Raw genomic sequence first — 24,291 nt, 5'->3', positions numbered from 1 at the left:
ACTCGTCTTCTCGGTTCTGCGGCTAATAATTCTTAAATAATTGTAATCAACGTACGGGAGAGAAAATGAATACATACGTATTATCCCGGTATGTTGAGAGACAAGGTATTGTATAATTATATAATTTTGGCGTGTTTTATGAACTCGGAGCAACGCGTTTGTACACGAATGAAAAAAAAATAATAATTATTATCAAATATTGTGATGCCGAGAAACAAAATGAATACACGCATATGTATAACCGTTATTTCTCACATCAGAGGAAAAACTAAATATTTCCGAATTCCTTACATGCATGGTGTGCAAGCATGTTCAGGCTCACAATTTCTTCTTCAGGACTTTGGACTTTCTTAGGTATATTTGCTACTCGCGTACGTTTATACAATCGTACCCGAAAACTATACATATACGACTGAGAATTGAAAGGCCAAGTTTATTGCTGCTCATATCCAGTCATGACTCGCTCGCTCGTTCTCGTTTTATTCATCGTTGATCGTTACTTCATCAATGTATTAATCTTCCGAATGAAACTTTCTATTGTTCAGAAGTGACCGAAGCTCCGATGATGCGATCGGCGCATATTACGTATGTTACATACATGTATGTATACATATTTATACATTATACTTATGTATACATGCATTACGTAGTTATACACAAATACGCTCATATTGCAATCACCTACAGATATGCGTGCTGCGATTATGAATATTACGTTTTCCTACTGAAATTGACTTTATTTTTTCTGATACACAGACAGTAATTTATTGAATATTGGCCACTAGTGCGACTGAAAATCGATTTTAGCTGAAGTCCGCTCAAAAGCTGCTGTCTTTCATTCATGGAAAATGAACCAATGGAAATTCAACGAACTTCACATGCTCGAGCGTTCTTTTCTATTGTTTTGAGAGTAAAGAAAAGAAATGCTAAATTTTTGCATTAAAGAAAAATTGAATAAATCTTGTCAAAAGTTGAGTTGTCAATATTTAATTTATATCGGATACTTAAAACAAAATGTTGATACATTGTTGAAAATAAGCGTAAAAAAAATCTTCAGTCTTGAGTTTGACATTAACTGATTGACCCGAAACTTTGAATTTTTTTTTTTCACATTGTACGGTGACAACAAGTGCAGTGTAATTGACTTTCGGATTAGTTCGGATTAGCGCCAAAAAATAATTCATCTGCAAACAACAGAATTGAAGTTAGTAATTTTAAGATAATAAAGCATCGACACAAAACTCGTTAATTTACTATTTCGGAAAGATTTTGAAAACGTTTAGTCTGCACAACGTGAGTACGTTTTGCTTTAATTGTGGATTACTGAATTTCAAACGATTCTGAAGTTGCGAAGTAACGTTTTTTCTTGAATATGCATCGATATATTAACGTTACGAACTTCAACCTCATTTGCAAACATTCTATGTACACACGTGCAGATGCATGTGATGTTCGTACTGTCGCTGATGAAGTATAATGCGTGCCTCTATATGTATATGGAATACATCTTTATATTATACGTAGTTTGTAGCGATAACTATATGACGAGTATAATATAATAAACGTATTCGTATTACAGGAATATATATACAGGTATACATTATATACGCGTGCTTGCTGCAGCTGTTTTCCCCCTCTTATTTCAACCTGTGACTATTAGATGTGACGTTTTTTGTCCGGTAATCTATCTCACGGTTCAACATTACACATACCTCGTGTTTCATTAATTTTATGAACTTTCATTAGTCGAAACGAAAGCTCCATCACAAGGAGTCCTATAATTAGCCAAAGTTTGAAGATATTTCATTCGTACTGAGAAAGAGTAAGTATTGCAAAAAAAAAGCAAAAAAAAAAAAACGATTTGTCTCATTTGACAGAGGTTTGACATCCCCTTGAGCCGATTAGATTATTCGATCTATCACATTTTCATACATTATTATACATATATTGCGAGTCGACTGTTCGCAATATCAATGCTAATCCAAATATAGAGATTTGCAATTTTTCGTTATGTAATGACGTTGAGCTGTGGCTTAGCGGATAATAAAATATGCATGAAAGAAGCGGCGGCACGTTGTATGGTTAATAAAAGAAGTTTACCCGGTATCCTAAACGCCACGTAACTTTCGATTGCAAGTGTAAAGCCTGCCTCGAGGAGGGAAATAGTCAACTCGAGCGCAAATAGTCAACTTTGAATTGTTGTTCTTGCGTCACGGTTTGCGGTCTCTGTGCTGAGTCAACTTTCATAACAAAATAGTATTCCAGGGTATTTGGGGTCGCCGATTACGAATCTCAAATCAGATTTCAAAAATTCGACACGTCGGACGCAATATGGCGGACTAAAATTTCAAGTTTGATCGAATACGGCCAAAAAACTCTGCGGGACTTCTCGGGGTCGCTGATTGGATTTTCCATACTGAATTTTCAAAATCTGATTTCAGAAATAACCAGCGACCCCAAAAACACCTGGACAGAGTTTTTTTTCTCTGGATTCGATGAAATTTGAAACTTTCGTCCGCCATATTGGATCCACTATCTTGAATGTTAAAAATCTGATTTCAGATTCGTAATCAGCGACCTCAAAAACTTATGATTTACGTATAACATGTGTAGAGGGGTAACTGTCTCGGAAATTAATCATCCCTGCAATTTCAACGATTTTTTGCTATCAACTTGTTTCTAACAATATTAAATTTCATTATACTGCAAAAATTACTCTCGAGTATTGAAAACCTTGTAGTAAACTATCAGAAATGTGTTGGAAAATTTCTCTAAATATACAAAAAATTGATATAAAATGGTTGGTAAGAATACTTGCCACTATGGACTCGAAAGGATTAATGCATGAAGTGTGTACGTATATGATATAGGCATATATATACGGTTAAACGGTCTGCTGTAGGTAGGTCAGACAGGGCTAGACTAGGTTACGCTTATACGCTTCGCCTTCGTCATGATGTCGGAAAACACATTTTGGGGGTGAAACCAATAGCAATTTCCTGATTTTAAAATTTAATATCTGTTTTTTTTTTCTCTATTAAGCGAAACGTAAATTCCTCGTGCAAAAATTGAGAAAGTGTTTGAATATGTTATTGCGTCTTGAATATCGCAATATTCATATTACAGTATATGAAAGTTGTACGTATACATAAGTGAGAAAAAAAGTTTACCCTCCGTCGGATTATTGCTTTGCTTTTATCGTACCAAACAATACGTATATTTCATATGACTACAGATTTTTTTTAGAAATATATAATAATGCGAGGGGAAGACTGAATTGAAAAAATAACAATATTTGATTGAGAGCTGAACTTTTACTAGTAAAGAATAATGTCGATGCGTGTTCACAGATAAAGCGAAAACGAAAAAATAGGTAAAACTGATGCCGCCACGTGGGACCGATTAATTTATACGATCAGAAATTTGTTCGTTAAAGCGGAAATGATTTCCCCTCCCTCCCCATTTTACGCACATCGTATTTTAGATATTATGTATAAATACGTATGGGTCATTCCATGTCAAATCGACCAATGGTTGTACTCGACCCCTTTTGTTTTGGATGAAATTTGGTCAGAAGTTTTCATTCGTCATACAAAGAAGTTCTGCCAAAGGAAAAAAATTTAAAATGTTCGTTTCAAAAGTTATGCATCTTTTAAAATTCCACTATTTTTTCTGTTTTTTAAACTTATGCTTCAAGGGTCTCGAAAACTATTATAATTACTCCAATGACCTGAGCTAGATTTTCAAGGGGATACTCGAAACTACTAAAAAAAAATTTTTTTGAAAAGTTTTTTCAGAAAATCGTTTTTTTTGCAGAATTTTGAAATTTACAACATTGTAAAAATCGATGACCTCCATTAAATTTTTGGCTCGAATTTTTTTCTGGAATACCTCCAACTGATCTCAAAAGATCCTGAAATTTTTGAGATGGGTTTTTTTGTTTTTTTTTTTGCAAAATTCAAAAATTTATATCTTGATTTGACATGGAATGACCCGTATGTATTTTATATATATATTAAAACGGGATCTCTCTCGTTGATCGTGATTCGTGAGCGTTGTTGTTGCGTAATTCTGCGGACATGTGCGAAGGTTTGCTTCATTCGGCGACGTGCTGACCCATATCCGCAAAACCAAACGTTTTTTTGATTCTTTATGTTATATCGACTGTTTTCACCTGCTGGTGATGCTATTGGTGTTTGTAGAAGATGACGGTGACGACGATGATTAACATCGTTATCATCCTCATCATCGTTGTCATCGTCATCGTCAACAAATACGCATAGCAGTACCAGCAGGTGAAAACAAAATATATATACACACTGTATAGGATATAGTAAAACAAGAGTATCATACAAATTTTCCTTAACCTTAAATTAATGTGTTATAAAGCATGAAAAATGTCATCGTGTCCATAAAAATGGTAAGAACGATTTTCTGGGTAAGTCGAACCATAAATGAAGGTCGAGACTCTGCACAACGATATATAATGCGCCATTTACTACGGTTTATTTTTATGAGGCTGAAGTTAGTAACGAAACGTCAAGGTGAAAAATCACCGTTATTGGGCAATTTTAGAATAACTTTCAAGAAGTTAGCTTTGCAAAATAATAATATATTCTGTTTGTACCGGTTTACTAAATTTCGAACACATTCCTAAAGGTGCGAAGTAGAGCTTTTTTCCAAACACGCATCGTTATAGTAACGTTACTAACTCCTTAAAAGTCACTCTAAAATTGCCTAACAACGACGATTTTTTTCCTGACGTTTCGTTACGTTAACGTTAACAACTTCAGTCTCTCATCCTGTGCCTGGTGAAAGCGGCGATCACTTTCGTGATAAATTTTATTCTTCGCATATAACGCTGCTTGGCGCGGATGCGATGGGCATCGAATAGATATAACTACCGTCAGAAGTCGATTACGATCGAAAGAATTAAGGTCACGCTATGACTGCCTGCTGCTCCTTCCGCCATGACATGTCACCGCGAAGAGAATTGTGTGCAGTAGCAACGTGGTAACTTTCGCTCACTTTGCACATCGAATTCAAACGGCAAAAAAAGAAGTTCGGCCTTCTCTTATTCCATCTGTACTCAACACTTGTATTAATAATTACCCGCGTATATAATTTAGAAAAAAAAAACACTTAATTTATTCGAATGTACACGTAGCCATATAGGTGTGTTATACGTGTAAAAGCTACAGCAGCTGTGCATACTCGCGTAGTCGAACAATAATTGATGGAGAGTCTCTTTATTCTAACTCCAGGATGTAGATTTATTCACAATCGCGATTGAAGATACCTATAAATTGCATTTCCCCGTTTGACCACATTAGGAGTGAATAATAAATCCATGAGAATTCAATTCTGTATTGATTTTCATTTTAACCAGTAATTTTTTCATACTGACAATGAAATTTCGACGCATTCTCCTCTTGGATCATGTCTTTTTCCGGATATTTAATTACTGAAACTTTAAACATATCAAACGAAACGTTGTACAGATTAGAAACAATTTACGAATTCCTTAACTTCAATTAGCACAATATCGATGAATGATCATTATTTTTATATCGATCAAATGTTCTTTTGATTCGGTATTGTTCACTGATCACTATTACAGTAGAGATTGTTCTAATCAGTGTAATTTCCTCCATTCGTTTTACGAAGAACGACGTTCTTCTTGGTTCATGACTTCTTATACGGATCATGAACTGACGATGAAATATTGCATTATCTACCGTATATAAACATATTTTCAAGCAAATACAACATTTCTTGTTTCAGCATAGATTGCAGGGACGTATAGCATAAAGAACTGTCTTGACCTGATCGTATCACAACATTGTGGCGACTAAATAAATTTTCTTTATTGCCTTCTGTAACAGTAAATAAGATTTACAATTTTAATACATCTTCTACAGATTGAGTAATTAGTTGATATAGTTAAAAAAAAAATTCAATTCTAAACCTTACTAGAATATTAAATAACAGCTGGAGTGATGTATCAAGATAACCTTCTTCTCTCTACACCCGATTTTATGATGTCTCTAAACCTGGAGCGACCACATCATTTGTTCGAAATGAGACCAAAACCGTAATGTGGTGCTATTTCTGTACTCTAACCCCAACTTCAGTGCTCCAACCCCTTTCGAGGTATTCACAGGTAATGTAGCCTCATGCGAACCTGGACCGACCACAACATTTTTTCTTGAATTCGATTAAATATCGTAACTGGAATACAGTGTAAATTTGGTGCTATTTTGGTGCTTTGAGAATACATGAGTGCGAATTTGAACCAACCATCATTCTAGTGATAAAAGCACGCTCAAATCTCAAGTACAAAATAAGCACAATTCGTACGGCTACAAATGTTGTAAAAATAGAGTACAAAAATAGCATCAAATTAGCACCAAATTTTGGTTCTTGTTTCATTGCGATACCTGCATTCCTTCACTGTAAAATTTTTATGGTCGTTTTAGCTTTCCGTAAACCTAGGTTAACCACACATATCTCGGAAGGGGTTGGCGCACCAAAATCGGGGTTTGGGCTCAAAATTAGGACCAAATTACAGTTTTGGTCTTATTTTGAAAAAATGATGTGGTCGGTCCAGCTTAAGAGACGCGATTTCATTATATGCCGTTGATCGATCAATTTATTCACCACATAATTCTTCACAAACTGACGTTGGTAAAAATGAGCTTCGTGGAATGAATTGAGGAAAAATCATTCTCCCCCCAGACGATATCACATCACGATGAACTAAAGGGGAACTCCCAGAGGCACTTCGTTCTCGTCAAGTAGATCCTCAACATCCACCACTCAACTACGTATAGCAGGGTGCGCGTTATCATAATTTTGGTGAATTTGATCGCGCACCGATGTATATACGATATATTTTTAATACTTGGTGTAATGATCCAAATCTGAATAAACCGAAAAAATCGCGTTCTTTAGTAAGAGCTGCAACAAGTTCGATCACCTTAGCTTTTTACTTTACATCACCTGTCGTAGACATGGACGATACATGTCGTATCGGTATATCGAAAAAATATCAAGATAGTTAAAGACGGTATTCGGCGTGCCGATATTTTCCTGTGTCGATACTGTATCAGCGAATATCGGATTTCGATGTTGAATAAAATATTAGGAATTCTTTGTTTGGTCTACTCAGCGAGCGTATCCGAATAAGCCAGGTAAAAATTCCCTAGAAGCTTTTTAACGGACAGTCGAAGAATAATGTTTATTATAACAAAAAAGACTCTTTACCAAGTCTTGACCTTACCGCTGTTGCGTCTGGCCGGCCTTTCCTCACCTTTTCGGCCACTCATTACTTACTGACACCCCCACTCATTTTTTAGAGTAAACTTATATTATATTGAAGTTTGTTACGTTATCCTAACGGTTCATGCTGCGGAAACACCGTTAATTCGCGATTTCGATATTGTCTGAAATTCACTAAACCGTAATAAAATAAAACCCACTCATATTTCGAAATATTAGTTCGTGCAAAATCACTGTAAAGATAAGAGAATGGTGATTTTTTCCCCAATGTTTCATTACGATATCGTTACTAACTTCTACCTCGTAAACTTACAGTACCTTACCTGTCCTTTTCCCATCCGGCCTCAGGCTGGGCCTTTGAGAGCTCACTCCACTCGCTATCACTCTTATTCAGGTGCTTCGGTCCCCCATTATTCTGAATTCTTGCGCCTTCTCTGCATTCACACTCCTTGTCTCTAACTCACTTGTATTTTGACTTTCATCAAGTATACTTCTAACCCATCTTCCAATCAGTCAACTCCAATTCCATATTTTAAGCAGTCAACTTCTATTCCAACTTCCAATTCCAAATCTCAACAAACCAATTCCTAAATTATTCTCCAAGTATCACGTCCAACGACCGTAATAATTAAAATCCACTTCACGCAAACAAACACCTTTACTTTCCGTATCCTCATATCAGGTCTTTCTCCTTCTTGCATTCTTTGAGTTTAAATTAGCGACGAGATCGAAGCTTTGATAACCGCTTGTCGATACTAGACCTCTATCCCGTAATACCGCTTTCATTCATCCCCCATTGCAATTTCAAATCTTGTATTTTCGGTTTTAATATTTCTTTCTCGGCAATTGCTAGAGGTGTTGCGTTGACGAAATTTTAGGTGAATAAATTACGAAATCACACGCAAAGATGAATTGTTTTATTTTCAAATGGGAAATCGGAATTCGAAGAAAAAAAGTTGCATTTTTTGGTCTGATCGAGTTGAGCTGCTCTCGACATTTTTTATTTCAACAAGTGATTTTGAGACCTGTATGACGTCATTTTTTTTTTTTTATTTATTTTAATAAAAAAAAAAATTTGAACCTCTTTTTTTATTGATTGTAAAGGCTGTTTGAGTATTTTTACGATATTTTCAGTACCACAGACTACAAAATTCGTATCAGCTCATAGAATTGAATTTTGAAATTCATGTTTATATATCGAATATGGATTTTATCAACACAGTATTTAAGTGAACCGATATTTTATATATCGATACCTGTCGATGTGCAATATCGATATCGAAAATTGAAAATATGAGATGTCGGAATACAGAAAGATTAAATATAGAGAGGTCTCAAAATATATAGAACGACAAAATCGAGAATCTGTATAGAATTCTATATTATCACGAGGAATTCTGAAGATTTCACAGTTTGGTATCCTATGTTCTGATCTTTCTATTGTTTTACTTCTCTGTCCAGACTACATACTTCATTTTCAAAATTTGAAAATATTATAAATTAAGTTTTCGCTTCTTTAAAAATTCGATATTGTGACCCTTCAAATTTCTGATCTTTCTATATTTTTACCCCTACCCCCCTAGCCTATGGTGACATACATAATATATTATAGAAAAAGTATTGGTTTTTGAACTGAAAAAATCTGAATTTTATACAACTTTACATCCAATAGTAATGAAACAATGCAATAGGAAACAATTTTATAAAAAGTGAAGACTTTCATGTTTTCAAAAGTTTCATGAAAAAAGGTAGTATTAACGAAAAAAGATTTCTTTCAACACTCGCTCGGAAAGTTCCATTTTCGAAGCCTGTGGAGCGTGCGTAAAGTGCCCCGTTTCCAAAAAGTGAAGTAAAATGCCTTCGGCGCGTATGTACAACTTATGTGCTCCATTTTAAGCACTGTCATTGAACGGATGTGCAATTTTTACTTGTGATTACTGCGCTAGCCTACGGCTCATGCTACAAATTTCATACTTGTAAGAAATCGTCCAATTTCCGGACTTGGAACACAATACACCATGTCACACTCGATGGCACTGCCAGTAATTGAATTGGTTTTAAAAGTCCTACGAAAACTAATATTTTTACGGCTTGTTTATAGTGAAGTATTTATATTTATAAGGAAATTGCCCAGCAAAATGGTTAAGCATTTAATTTTAATATATCCGCGTTCTATCATAGAAATTTTACGTAAAAAATTTAACGTAGAGTAAATACGCCTGCATTGTGGAAACTGAGTGTAACCGAGTTTAGTTTGTTCGAATGTTTACGGTTGGACGACTCACCGCTATCTCGAATTTTAAGGACCATGACACAAATAGCCATCCGCAAAATGTACGCTGGGTTGCATAAATTATACAAGCGCGGATATACCCCGTGTTAAATTGGCATTCATACCTATGTGTAATTAGCTAGGTACGTATGCTTGTCATCCTGCGTTATACAATTGGATAAGTCAATAAAGTATTGAGTGTAACTAGGTGCACTCAACTACTCTTGTATTTCACCCCTTTCAACATCGACTCCGAACTCAACACTCCCTACGTTAGCATTATACATTATTCAGTCCCTGCACACACTGACACCTATGACCACTGACTGACTGTGAGCAGAGCTGCTGCCTGCGGTCCTGATTTGTTACGCGATAAATCGGTCGTTGAGGGGGGATAGCGTAGGTTAACTTGGTACAAGGATTTGACACCTTGGTAGTATGCGTCATACGTATACATGTACGTGTATTATAGATAAATGGCAAGGAAAACGAAAGAGCATATGTTAAACGAAGAAATAAATTAAGCAAACGGAACAGACGAAAACAAAGAAAAATTAGATGCTTGGGGAAGATGAAATGATTTTTGAACCGCACGTGTCAAGACTTCTGAAACTAAAAGTTCGTTTCGAACTTGTTTAGGTACGCGAGCAACCGCCTGGCATGTGGCTGTAGGAAATAAAGCTACAACTTTTCACCTCCTACGCTTACCAAGTGCACACATGTAATATGTAAACCTTTTATAGAACTTACGCGTGTAATCAGTGGATTGGTGGCACGAATTATTTATTTTCGTATAACTCTTGGCGATAAATTTAAAAGGGGTCGCGGAAAACCTGGAATTGTCAGGGGATTTTTAATTCGGTCGTTACAAAAATAAAAATATCAGTCTTCTATCGTGTGAATTAGAAAGGATTTTTTGAGGTAACAAGTTTACTTTTTTCGTCGAGAAAACAAATTGGCTTGAACTGACTTTTTTGTACATCGCGTCTTTCTTCAATTCGAATTGAATTTCAACTGAATATAGAGTTAATAAGTTGAACTATTTAGGTTTTAGTAACTTACTAGAACTAGGAAAATGTCGGAGAAAACTAGGTTTTAGGTCCTGGAAAATCTGGAAACATCATGGAATTTTTTTCTCAGAAATTTGTGGCCGCCCTCACCACAAATTTAATCAACTTTGCCAAATCAATTCAATATCCTGAATCAAATTCCTTACTATTGTTGAATAGAATAATTTTGACCCCCACAGATATCCTGTTATTTCTGCTATGAGAACGCCTGGTGAAATGTATATTTTCTGTTATCCAATAGGTATAATTTGATGGACGTGGAAAAACCAGAAGACAAGTCAGAAAATCGTGTTTATTCGTAGAGGAAATGTATTTGTGACGATTAAGTTGTAGTTTTTGCTTCGAATTTCAGAAATTAACTTCATGCATTGGAACAAATAACTGTGGCTACTATACATATAATAATGTTGACAACATAATATACCCATATGCAGTGTTGTAAATTATCCGGATAATTTTATCTAAGATAATGAACCTGCAATTAGATAGATACACTTCATTTTTTATCTAATAGAGATAATGCGACTCTAATGTATAATATGATTCATCTTCATCCCGATAAGTCTGCTATTTTTCTTTATCTTTTTTTTCGGTAAAGATAAAATAATTTGCTTACTGAAATATAGGAAACGTTACACAAAGTCAAGAGTCTGCCGTAATTTTGCAAAGATAAATATTTCAAGAAAAATTCATTTCTGAAAGAAACTCTTCGTAATTTACTAGATTACAAATAGTATTCTTTAAAACAAAGTAAGATGTTTTTGTTCGTGGCGGGTAAAGTAATTCTGTTGAATCTTTCTTCGCATCGACAAAAAATTGTCCGCAACAACATCATATTCTTTTCACCAGTCGTAAAGAAATATTTCATCATCGAATCAAGAATTCCTATTTTTCACTATAAAAATCTTAGGTTTTTATAATCGTTCTCTTTTCGATTATCTCGATGAAAATGATGATAATTTTATATCCCAGAAAGATAATTACTGCTCGTCTAACTTTCATCTTATCTAAGTGGATTTGTATAGAGATACTCTTTTGTCTAGATAATAATTTTCATTCTCTTGTACAACGCTGACCATGCCAAGAGGATTCCTTGAGGGTTAACGATGCGAACAAAGGCACTCTCCGGCAGATAGGCAACTGAAGTTACATCTGGGGTGTACAAACTGCGTGTAAGATGTAACTTCGGTTGCCCATCAGCTGGAGGAGCGTCGTTCGCATCGTTAACCCTCAAGGAATCCTCCCGGTATGTAATCAAAAGCTGACAGCAAAATTCAATTTAATACGATGCAAATTTTTTGTACTTTATTGAAAAAGGATTTGAGAAGTTGAAAAATTTTGCCACATGTTATACCGTGCTGTTACGGTATAACCACTTGGACTGTATAACGACTTATGGATGGAAACATCCCATCCATGGGTGAAGCCATGGAGACTTCGATTAGTTCTCCGCTCTGCCACTAGTATCGCATGGGTCGAAAAGATCGTAAATATAGTAATAAAATTAGTCCACGCGATGAAAGTGACCGATCCGCGGTAGAATGAAAAGTGACGCACCTAAATGATAGTATATCGGAGGTTAAGGAGACTATTTTTGTGTGTTCGTATGTTCTTTTCGTTTGTTGTCTGGGAGCGTTACATCGATGATTATCCTAATGTTTCAGCTTATTTTTATTCAACGAAATTTGATACACCCATTTTAATAAACATAATAAATTAATTAACACTGCACATCAATAAGAAAAAGTTTTACACATGTAAACATAAACACTGCACGAATTTTGCCACATTGAGGTTAGGAAATAAGTAGTAACAGTGTGCCTGATTTAAAAAATATATATATATATATTATATATATATATATATATGACTACGATCTTTTTGATCGCAGCGCCGCCGTTTTAGGCCGGGATTTCGTGTACATTTCTGAAGCACGCTGTGTCCACTCCTTTACTCTAGTCTCCATGGGTGAAGCGAAAGATGGAAGGTGGATCAATCACCAGCCATTATTGCTCTTCAATATGGCCGAAGTATTACCTCACGTAACTCCCCCCAAGATTTATACTCTCGCTCATAACTCACTTTGCGCTAGGGATGGGCGATATCAGTAAAAAACATCAACATCGAACTATCGATATTTTTTCAATTTTCGCTATCGAACCATCGATATTCTTAGAAAAACATCGAAACATCGATTGTCGATATCGTTATTGAAAATGAGCGCAAAAATTTAAAAAAATTATAATTATCTCTAAAATAAACATACAAAAATAATAATTCTAATTTTCAATTCATTTTTTATTCAAATAATTAAAAGCATTTATACTATAACATAAGTAATTTTATCATAAATGGAGTTGAAAAAGATGGAGTATACCCTCTGCAGGTAAATCACTCGACGATGTCGATAGTTCAAATTATTCCATCGACTATCGATATTTCGACCTAGAAAAAATATCGACTAAAAATATCGATGTTTCCCCCGAAAACAATCGATAGTTGAAACATCGATGCATATCGCCCATCCCTACTTTGCGCTCTACCCATAAACTCCATTGTCTGTATATGGGACATTCCACGTCGATTCGACTAGAGCGTAATCCTCACCCCCTTGAATCGGTCAGCGTATATTGTTTTCCCAATTCAAAAAATCATTTCAAATTTTTCAGATTTTTATTTCTATTTTAATTTCTGTACACATCAGTTTGGTAGGTTATTTTGAATATAGGTTCATAAAGGTATAACACTGACACCAATAAATATATACATTTACCGTAAGAAAAATCACTCGCCATTATGTCAGTGCTAACGTGTATCAGTGTAATTAACGTTTTCGATATCCATAGGTAGGCAGGTACGTGCTAAAACTACCTCTTCCCTCACAGTTGTACCTTGATCAGGATAATAGGTTAGGTTGGGTTAGGAACCATAAGGGTGGGCCCTCCTTCCCCGCTATCCCCCAGCAAACAAATAATACCATGCATGATAACACCATTACTACTGAACTTCAAACAAGGTTAGGTTAGAGTTGAATGAGTGTTATCACACCACCAAGCAACAAACACAAATCTCGTAGTGTTAATACATATACTTTTAGGATTGTACATTTTTTTTATGAATCGAATACCTTAGGTGACGTATAAGTTACGCACGCTACGTGCGTACCTTCCGGGCCAAATAATCATACTTGTGTACGTACATACATGCACAGCCTACTCCAGTAATACCGAAAATCAAAATAGATATCGCTTACAATCGTATATACCCAAATTACACCCTCGTGGATAACGCGTATTGTACGTTACGCAGTTGACAACATCGTACATGTGGTTTACTGTATATATTGACGCTCATACCTTGTCGAATATACAAATCGAGGATGCGCGTCACCACTGTAAACAGACTTGCGCTCTGTTAAGTCGATGCTATGATCAGTCTTTACCGACCGAGTAAATTTCACATATTTCTACTACTAATGAAGCCTACGCAGCACCGATGCGAAAATGCCGCAATTAGCGCAATTTTACATGCAATTTCCGAACAACGCTATTAAAAAATCTTTTGATTTCATGCGAAAATAATGTCAGGAAATTTAACCCTGCAAGAAGTGATAATTCATCTACATTCGTATATTTCGTGTCATTATTGTTGCACTCAAACAAAGCTTTTTTTTTCTGTAATCTCTATCTGGCATTGCATGTAAAATTACGCTGGCTGCAGTATTTTCACACGAGTGATGCGTAGGTTATGATAATGGTAAGCATAAGTGGCATTCAACGCGGTCGGTAAAGACGGACTATAGCATCTTCTCAAAGCCGAAACACACGCAAACCGTTTTCCGTTTGTCGGATCACCCACAGGCAGTAACGTTCACTCACACTTGGCCTCGAGCAATCGAGCGCGCGGTAGTAAATCTATGTATGACCCGTAGGTGCTCCTGCAAACGGCACACGGCTTTTCATGTGTTTCGGCCTTCGTAAGCCACCGAAGGTTGAGCCGTCGTTGCTTGGTCCGTGCCCCCGCCCCTTCGCCCCCTCCTGCGGCCCTGTCTCTGTCCCTTGCCACTGTGCCGCAGGAAGGGTGTGGGGAAGTTGGCGAGACATCGATCGGACCGGCCATTGCTTGCCACACTCCACTAGGAGTCAAGATGCCACCCTCCACTGCCGGGGGGGGCTTTCTCCCAGTCATCCCGAGTGGACCGGTGGAACTAAACTCTCTGCGAAACTAACTACATCGCCGCTGCTTCGCTCGGTTCTTCTACCGACTCTGCAGGAGCTGCCTGGCTGGTTGGCTTGGCTGGCTTGCTTTTCTAGAGATGCGAATGGGAAGGAAGTGATGCACCGGAGATCTTTCAAACTCTTACGCTGTAACTTTTAACGCCTTTGTGGTATAGTGAAAAAAAAAGATAGATTTGTAGGTAACTAATTTCAATTTTAAAAATTATATTACAAGTTTTAAGATGAAGCTGTGACAAAAATATATGCCTCGATAGATTGATCTTCCATTTAGAAAGCTCTAACTTACACCCTTTTTAGCGAGTGGGCTACTCTTCTTTGGTCGGTATACGTCTGGTTCGTCGGTTTGTTCGTTTGCTCTCCCTTCAGGCATGCCAATGATTGCCTGACTGCCTCTGGCCTGGTTTGACTGTCTATCTTCTCCTATGTCGAGACAACCGTAGACAGCGCATGTGTTTATTCAAGAAAAGCGATGCTTGGGGGGGGGGGGCTGCGATGCGATTCTCATACTCGGATTACGCACGAATTTCTTTTGAGTTTAAATAATTTACAGAGTGCACCAGTCTGCAGCAACTTACGGAGTATACTGTTTCAATGTCCTAATATATACATTTCTTCGAATAATGCAAATGTAATATCCCTGGGTATAAGTGATTTTACTCCGTGCCTGATACAATAATAAACTGCAAAACTTTTTCCAAATTAGAATTATACATACTGTTTCGAACGAGGTTTCGAAGAACTTGCAATAGTCTTGTTGATTTATAGCTGCTAGTTTGTAGTAATACATAGTAGTAGCATTTGAGCAGATAATTTACAGAGTTATTTTTATGATAAAAGATTTACAGTAATTATTTTGTAATACTCAATATTTTGACATGCTTTTTACATAATTCAGAATGGATGTCTTTTTAATTGGCAATCCGCAACGACATTCGACACTTTTCAATTAAATCAAAACACACAAAAATCCGTCTCACTAGAGTATACGAGACAAAGCGATACCTATCCAATCTAATCAAAGGTATACACCTGTGGCAAAATGAAGTCTGATCGATTCAAGGCCATGTATTCAACCTGCACAGCGGACGACACGGGTGGCTTTGAATCTGTCAGAATCTGCATCCAGTGTTTGTTGTGAGTTGATTGTCTGTTACGTAATTCTAGGGCAAACACCAGTATTAGTACTTTTTGTCGAAATTGGTTGTTTATAATATGCAGAGTCGCAGAGTGTATTGATCACGTCGTATCGGGGAATGGTATATTGTGTAACAAGGGGGCAAACTCGGTCTTTTCGGGTCGAGCGTAAGTTTGCAATATGAGTCGTAGGTGAGTCGAAGACAGATATTGTAAATACGCGAGGCGAAAAGACCGTTACCTTCTTGTTGCACACGATTCTTTATATAACAAGAGCATGTTCCGCGCGTAAATCGATTACAGACTAAATCAATTATTTCGTATTTTTGTGAAACGGTGCATTTGAAACCAATATTTCGTGGATTTCAGTATGTAGTCAATAGTGGAAAATTTTTTTGATAATTTATAGTTACATCGAAATTTTTTTTTTATTTCACGTGACAATGTTCATTAATCTTTCACTTATTACATCAAATCGGTACTTAGTGAGTAAGAAAGTGATAATAATTCATACTTTAATCACAAAAATTGATATTGTATTGCGTAGTTCATGGGAGTAAAATACAAAAACCGATTGTGAGGAAAAATAATCGATTCAATCGGAAATCGATTTTTTTTTTGTCATTCTTATCGGCGGGGCCATATGCAGTATGCTCGCGGAAAGCGGTCCTCCGTTCGACCATGACTTACATCATTAGTGCTGTTACTATTCCGCATCGACCATCGTACGACGATGGCACGACTAACACGCATTTGAAAATTTATGTCTGTTGCCACATAGGTATGCATATTATAGATATACGTAATAAGGCGTGCAACTTGTAACTCTCCACAGAAGATGATAAAACTGTCGTATAACAATTTCGAATTCATTCCACTCCACTAGCGTTCTTCCTTCGTGTCACCTTCGAATGCATCTTGAAATTCGCGGATCTTTGCCGTATCATTAGACGTAAATCTACACATGTCGGAGATGCAATCAATTGTGTTGTTTGTATGTACACGAGGACAATCTTGTCGTTTCTTTCAAGTCACAGCGATTCTATCCCAAGTGTATTTCTGGACAGTTATCTATAGGAAACCATGACGATAAGCTTTCCAACAAAGAGAATTGCACATAGTAAAAGAAGGAGGAAAAACAGAGAATATAGTATTATCAACGGTCTTTCACTTATATCTCCCATACATACGTATTACGTGTGCCTGAATAGTTTTACGCCCGATATTGTATCCGTAGACGATGGATACATTATACATACGGAGGTATTACCATGCGGCATACAGCGAGAGTCTAGATCATTGCATTAGACATGAGAACACTAGACTTGAAATGGTTTTTTTTTTTAAACGAATCATGCTTGAAAAACTATTTTATATCATATTATTCGATTTTCATACTTTCAATTCTGGAAAGAAATACTTTATTTGCTTCGGAAGTTGGACAGAAATTTGTCTTCGTCTGATAAACTCTCGTTAGTGTTATTTTCCTACCCATTCATCTTCAATTAGTGTATTCGACCGCATTATGTTTACACGTTGTCTATTGCGACGTGTGTATTTGTGACGATAGGGTGATAGAATGTATCTAAACCGTTGCATATAATGCTTAAAATTAGCCATGAAAGATTTTAATCATTGCCGTTTTAACCTGTTTTGGTAGCTGATTCAGCCGTCATCATGTGTGTTCTACGGAAACTGTTTATCCAAGCCAAAAATATTGGGAGGTGATTACGCCTGTATTCTAAGTTTTCCGGAAAGTCGTTTAATAACGCTCAAAATCTTCGAAGTGGCACTTATCATTTCCGGATAACTTAGTCTTTTCAACTCACAGTGAAAACACATTTCGAAGCACTTCGCACAAACTGTGCATTCTGTGAAAGCGTCGGTCGAGAAAGCTCTGATTGGCATGGCTTGATTGAAATACATTCTAAAAAGAGGACAGAGACAAAGTAAAACCGGAAGCTTCCCTACCGCAACATATAAAGATAAATAAAATTGAGAGAAAAATATTACAATATTGTGAAATTTTTAATCTTATCATCTTGGCGTCGGGCCTTGAACTCTAATATAAGACTAAGTAGGTCAAGAAAAAAAAAATTGAAAGGTAGTACCTTTTAAGTATACATCTGAAGAGTAATTCGATGACGCTGAATCGAATGGTGATAATAGTTTTGCAACCAACCTCCGAGATCATTATAAAAAACAGGGTTAAACCGTTTAATTTGGAACGTAATAACATCATCAAAAAATATGTCAAAAAAAAGTTGTTGGGCACAAAAAAAAAAAAACGTAAAAAAGTATCCTATGGTCATCTTCGTATCTTCAAAGATAAGAGACGATGACGAATGAAAATTTAGTTTCAAACAGAGTTAGATCAACTGTTACTAAAGCAACATGTGACAACAAAAAAACCGACATATATACGAATTTAATATTTTTTATAATTTTAAGCGGAGATTTTTGCCGTGCCCCCTCCGCCCGTTTAAATGGTTTTTCGTTTTTTTCTCTCTTACTTTTGAAGATACGAAGATGAATATACAATACTTTTATACGGTTTTTTTTTTTTATATATCCCCAACAACTTGTGTTTACGATATTCTTTCATAAATTTATTAGGTTTCGAATTAAACGGTTTAACCTTTTGTTTTATAATGATCTCGGTGGTTAATTGCAAAATTATAATCACCATTCCATTCAGCGTCATCGAATCACATTCGGATCAAGTTTCCGGATTCATACCTAAAAAGTACTATTTTTCATGCATCTTTACCGGACTAAGTATCTACCATAACTCCGTACACTCAATCGTTTACAGACACGCCGCTCCGACAATTGACAACGAGTTTAACTCGGCCCGACACAACTCTGGTTTCTCGCACTGTTATACTATACCAACGCAGGTACAAGTCGTGCCTCCTTTACACGCAACGGCAGGCCGCCACCGAACGACCGTCTGTTTGTCTGCCAGGTCTGTCCGTCCATCCGTCCGTCTACCCATGCGGACGGGCCGATTGCACGAACGGACGAGAATGGATAGAAGAAGAGAAACGTACCGAAGCTGCGAAGGAACGAATGCGCTACCGACCGACTCTCGTACAGGCGTGTGCGCATCGGCAAGTTGCGCGGGTCTCTTCGGCGTTTCTCTCAAGGCCGAGTAATCGGGCGCGCATTCCTTCGTAGTATATGTTGTAGTCGTAGCTCTGCTGCATGCATCTTCGCGTCTCTCTACGGAGGAGCTCTGCTTTGGCTGCTGGCAGACCGTGAGTGGACACCGGTGGGATCGGGACTCGGCTTGGTATAATAAACGTCTAGATGTATGATTATTATACGTACGTATGTACATATATACGGCGGAGCGAGCATGTGTGCGTGTACGGTACAGTCAATAGTTGATCGGCGGTTAACAAGAAGAGGAAATGGGGTTGATGCCGGCCGGATGCCGGTAAAGTAATGACCCTTCTTTTATAATGCTTCTTTTCCAGCCCGCACAATTTCGTATTATACATGGATCTATAATGTGTCTCTAGGCATGAGAAACGGGACCGCACGCTTGCAGTAATATACGCATTGAGACCCACATCATGTCCTACTCAATGTCCCACTCTGTCACCAAATGTCCATTGTCCATGCAGAGAAATGATACTCGAGAATGGACCCCCATGTAATCGTACGAGACCGGCGGGTGTTGTCTCTTTGTATAACAATATAGCGACGATATACGGTGAATGAAAATAACAAAACTAGAAACGCTAACAGGTTTCACGTACTCGGCTGTTTATAAAAAACGCGATGTCATGTCATTACAAGCGCGCGTGCATCCCGCAAATGAATGTATTATATGAGTTGAATGGGGTAATCCAAGAACACACAACTCATCCAATACGGGGCAGAACTTCAAAGAGGTTTTCTGCCCTTATGCATACGCGTATATCTCAGGTGTACGTATTAATACATGTGCGGATATATATATATATATATATATATATATATATATATATATACACACTATGGCGAGGCGGTGCCAAAGGTAGGGAGAAACGTTCGGCTGAGGTTCGTTCACATGAAGCAGGAGGGGGGAGAGAGTTCGGACCAAGTTTCTCTTTAGGAGCGTAGAACTTAACTGAGTTAACTTTGCTGCCGAGCCAAAACTTTCGGCCAACTTTAAGTAGTCTTCTTCTCTCCGCGGGGGCCTGTTGTATGTACTTTGTTGGAAAGAGCAAGAATGACATACGCCACAACCGAACAGAGAGGAAAAATATTTCCTCCTCCCTCTTTTCTTTTAATGTTCGACGGTTATACCTACCTATCTACCTACCTGCCGGGCGGGGAGTTTGAGTCACGCCAGCAAACCACCTCTTGAGTTATTTCATCAACTTTTCGGTGCTATACGTTCAGTGCTGATCAACTTTTTCGTTTTCACAGGCATTCGCTTCAATTGACGATTATTGTCGAGTGTAAAATCTGATGCAAATAAGATTAACGTAAAAATACGGGTAATATTCTACGACTGTAAGAAATGTGCAATTTATAGTCTCGCTACAATGATTCAAATATTTATTTCATATGGGATAGTATGACCAAATTCAGTTTTCCAAAAAATGTGCTTCAAGATTTAGTATGACTGTAGAATGTTACGTTTAGTAGAAAATAATATTAACTGTAAAAATGAGTGCAATCTTATATAATTTGTGAATTTTCGCCCAAAATAGTTTTCATACGTATTACTAATTTTCTCTATGTATGCATAGTGCATAGTTTACGCGATTCAACTACTTTTGACTATATACTTATAAGTATCTGCTAGCGTGGAAATTTAGACTTATCCTCTCTATATTACCAATGTGCAATTCCCATTTTTCGTTTCAATATCTTGTGGGTAGATATATGTAGCTTAGACTATCACGTAATACCAACTACTTCTCTTTAATCTTGATATTTTTACGTATAACTATAAATCTTAATTCTTGTTTGATACGTTGAAGCCTGATTCCAAGTCACCGATATCCAATCGTTGTTCGGAGACGTATCAGTGATTACGAACTTAACCTTTACTGTCGATATTGATTCAAATTTGTTAAAAATTACTAGTGCTTTTTCAATGCACCCATATTTTGTAGATGAAGTAAAAATATGCAGTATAGTTCCAATTATCTATTTTTTCATGTTTGATTAAACGAGGCGCTCAACGATTCTGTTACAGATGCGTAACAAAGTATCGTGACGTCACAATTTATTAAGTGCCACTGTAGGGTTAGATTTGGATTCTTTCCTTCGATAAATTTAAACTTCTGTTCCGATCTTACAGCTCATTCAGTAAAGAGAGCGACAAGAGTAGTATGAAAAACGAAAAAGGCAGGAAATGTAAAATGTCGGAGGGGTGGTCGGCCGGTCGTCGCACTGGCGTCAAAAATTCGCTGCAAGTTTTTAAAAAGTGAACTCTGAGTCGAAGTTCTCGCGGTGAACTTCTTGCCTCGACTCGAACTATTTCCCGCGATATGGTGGTTCTCAACTTGGTAGATTCTTCGGTAGTATAAAACTAACTTTTAAAGTGATGCTTGCCGACACGCACACATGCTCGCATACTCGCGCGTAACTTTTACGCCACTGTGTTTGATACCTAAGTCAGGAGACGGAGGGAAGGCTTATCTGACGCGTAACGCGTTTGTATATTAGGTACAATTTCTTGTTTATCATTGAACTATCTGGCGAACGAACTCCATGTACTTGTGTTACTATAATATGCTGTTGAATTATTTCGGTTGAATTTAAACAGCCTTGATGTTTTTTTTTTATTTGTTTCTAATCACTTTATAGACCGTATACCTATACTGGTTTGTCCCTCTGCAACGATGACCTGCGTCTTTATTGACATTATTGTTGTAAAACGTCGAAAAATAACTGCATTAAAAAAATCACGTATGAAACGGGGGGAGGGGGGAGGGGGATGTAACGGCTATCAATTTTTTTTGTATAATGATTACAAGATTTTACGTAAAACTCGTCTGTAGATGGATTTTTTGTTCAGAATGTTCACATAAATGGATACATCATAGAGAACTACAATTATATGCGATATTATTTCACTAATCAAAAATTATACACTAAAAATGACATTTCGAAAAATAAATTCTTGTTAAAAATCAAGATCATGTTTGACATATGTCGAGGGACGAAAACCATTGCATCATTTCCAGTGTTGATCGCGAACATGATTCGAGTTATGCCAAATTGCTAGAATTTGGATTCGGTGAACAGTTAAACTTGGGAAATTTTCTACTTATCTATATGTAGAGTTCTCTGATTTCTCGAAAAATTTTAACGAGTTATAAAACAAAATAGTCTCTGAATGAAAAAAAAAAACTTAAATTAGAAGTTGAACTATTTAAATATATAATCAATGTGTGACAAGTTCAATTGCCTGATATAAAGCAATTCAGCGCAGAGGGATATTGAAAAAAACAACAAATCTGTAATATTGAACATGGAACTATAGAATTACTCAATTTATTTTCTATAATATATTTATATCATTCGTCGCAACATATTCGTAACTTAATTAAAGCATTTCGTATGGCTAACCAAGCTTGTTTTCAAACCCACGCAAGCCGTACTCGTGTATGTACAATAAGAAATGTTTGGAAGCTAAACCACAAACACCGCGGTGTGTATAGTCATCTGTGTATGCATATAAATGTAGCATGAGATTTGCTTGTAAAAGTGACACGTATTACCTCTATATACTCCAGTTATTTAGACGCCACGCTCCTCACGTCAGACTCATGTTAACACCGCGTACTTGATATTTACATTATACATATATGCCCCGAGAATGTAATTGTATCGTACATACAAGTAAAACATGCATGCATGCGCAGGTATCGTACGTATATGCCACGTCACACTTGGCATGGGATAAATTCCAGTAGAATCAGTTCTATTGTCAAACGAGGACAGCACTGGTTATAAGTTAACTAAACCCTGCAGTATATCCGTCATATTTACACAGATTGAGACAATAATTTAAATCTCACGTTTTGCCAATAGCAGTCGGAGAAGAAGGGCACCCCTGCGTCGAGTTTTGAAACAAACTTTACTTTATCATGGCTCGATTGTGGGGTGAGCTTACCCTCCAGTTTACGTCGCGCCCTGCCGCGCCGCTCCTCGGGCTTGCCGAGTGAAGTTGCTCCCAGGTTAGACAATAATTGGATAACTTCGGCTGGCTTCCCCGACCCCCGCCGCCCGCTCGCCTCGCCAACTGCTCGCCGCCACTTTCTCTGCTTCGTTGTCCCCAAGTATAAAAACTCTGTTGCACATAGTTTGAATGCAAGGGTTTAGTACGATGATAAATTTGTATATGCACGATCGCTATTTAAAAAATATTATACGTACACGTCAGGCACTTGATAGAAAAAAAACTTGTATGCATATCATGTTGTATACTTTGAAATATTTCTATATTTATGTACAATTATGGGCGATTTCGCAACAAATCATCCAGCCCGTGACCTTTGCCATTTTTTCGATTTTATTGAATGTATTTATATACATATCACGAAATACTGGAATTCAGTCATTTTTTCTACAAATTATTATGCTATCTCGAAAACAATAATGATTTAACTTTTAATAAAATTAAATCGCTATGTTTCTTGAATAGAATAACTTGACAATTTCTCAAAAAAAAAAAACAAGAATAAATGTTTGCAAAAAATGATATATAATAAAACAAATAATATGTATATAAGAATCCAAAATAGTCAATGTCATAGGCTGGTCGGCGATTTGACACAGAATGCCATATATATTTTTTTTACGAAGGGCTTGCTTCGTTCCAGCATGTCCGTTTAATTTATAACTTTTCATTTTTCGTTGTATCGATATGCGCTGTGGCTACTGTAACGAGTGAACTTCATTTTCATGCACGATAATGTCAATTTTGCTGATACGGTTACGACGCACGTATCCAAGAAACGTACGATGTTGAAGTAGGTAACGCTATCGTAACGAAACAATGGGGAAAAATCGCTATTTTTTTAATCTTACAACGGTTTTTAAGAAACAAAGATTTCGAAATATGAGTGTGTTCCGTTTTATTGTGGTTTACTGAATTTAGACAATTCAAAAATAACGAAATAACGGTTTTTCCGCAACATGAATCGTTACGATAATGTTACTAACTTCAATAAGATAGAAACATGGAGATTCAATGGGTTTCATCCCAACATGCGCCGTGCGCGCCCGATGGTCAGAGAGACGGACGGACGGACGGACGGAAGCAAGGAGGGAGAGAAGGAAC

General features: G+C 36.9%; 1 protein-coding gene across 6 annotated transcripts in view; it reads left to right on the top strand.

The window, feature by feature from the left end:
• CtBP (C-terminal binding protein) overlaps positions 1-24,291 on the top strand; it is a 46,225-nt gene that overhangs the window by 2,358 nt on the left and 19,576 nt on the right. The window lies entirely within an intron of this gene.

Source organism: Neodiprion pinetum, chromosome 1, assembly GCF_021155775.2.
Source record: "Neodiprion pinetum isolate iyNeoPine1 chromosome 1, iyNeoPine1.2, whole genome shotgun sequence".
NCBI lineage: Eukaryota > Metazoa > Arthropoda > Insecta > Hymenoptera > Diprionidae > Neodiprion > Neodiprion pinetum.
The sequence above is the reverse complement of the archived record's forward strand: the minus strand, read 5'-3'. Positions and strand labels throughout refer to the sequence as shown.